Raw genomic sequence first — 606 nt, forward strand, 5'->3', positions numbered from 1 at the left:
GGGGGGCTCGGGTGCCCGCCGGACCCTCGCCCTCGCTCCGGCTCTGAGAGGCCCGGGCACTTGGAGGCCTCGGGCAGGGGCCGCCCACAAAGAGTGAGGGGGGCGGGGCCGCCGAGTCACACCCCCTACTGGTCCCCCTTTAAATCCCGGAAGGCCAGTGTGATAGGCACAGTCTCCCCAAACGAAGGCTCAGGAAAGGCCCCACAGTCTCTGTGAAACCCACGGTCCGTCCCAAGTGGAGCAGAGGCTGGACAGGGACTGCCCGCGTGACCTCGGCCCCCTGACCTCCCGCCGGCCTGACCTCGCTCGGGTGGGCTGTGGCTTGTAGCTCACAGCTCCGTCCGCGAGGTTTCCAGGCTTGGGGACCCCCGTCCTTCACTTCAGCAGAGGGACCCCGAGCCACGTCTAGGCAAAGCGAGTGGCCCTTAGCGACAGCACCCAGGAAGGGGCAGGTTGCAGAATCCAGGGAGAACAGCTGCGAGAAACCACGGGGTGGCCACAGGGGCTGCCGGGCACAGCCCCGCCCCTCTCTGGGTTTGCTGCGAAGCGCAGGGCCTGGGCGGCAGGTGGGCGGTCTTGGGAGCTGAGCCGGGCGGGGCGGGGCGG

Source organism: Condylura cristata, unplaced genomic scaffold, assembly GCF_000260355.1.
Source record: "Condylura cristata isolate star-nosed mole 26May11 unplaced genomic scaffold, ConCri1.0 scaffold00020, whole genome shotgun sequence".
Classification (NCBI taxonomy): Eukaryota; Metazoa; Chordata; class Mammalia; order Eulipotyphla; family Talpidae; genus Condylura; species Condylura cristata.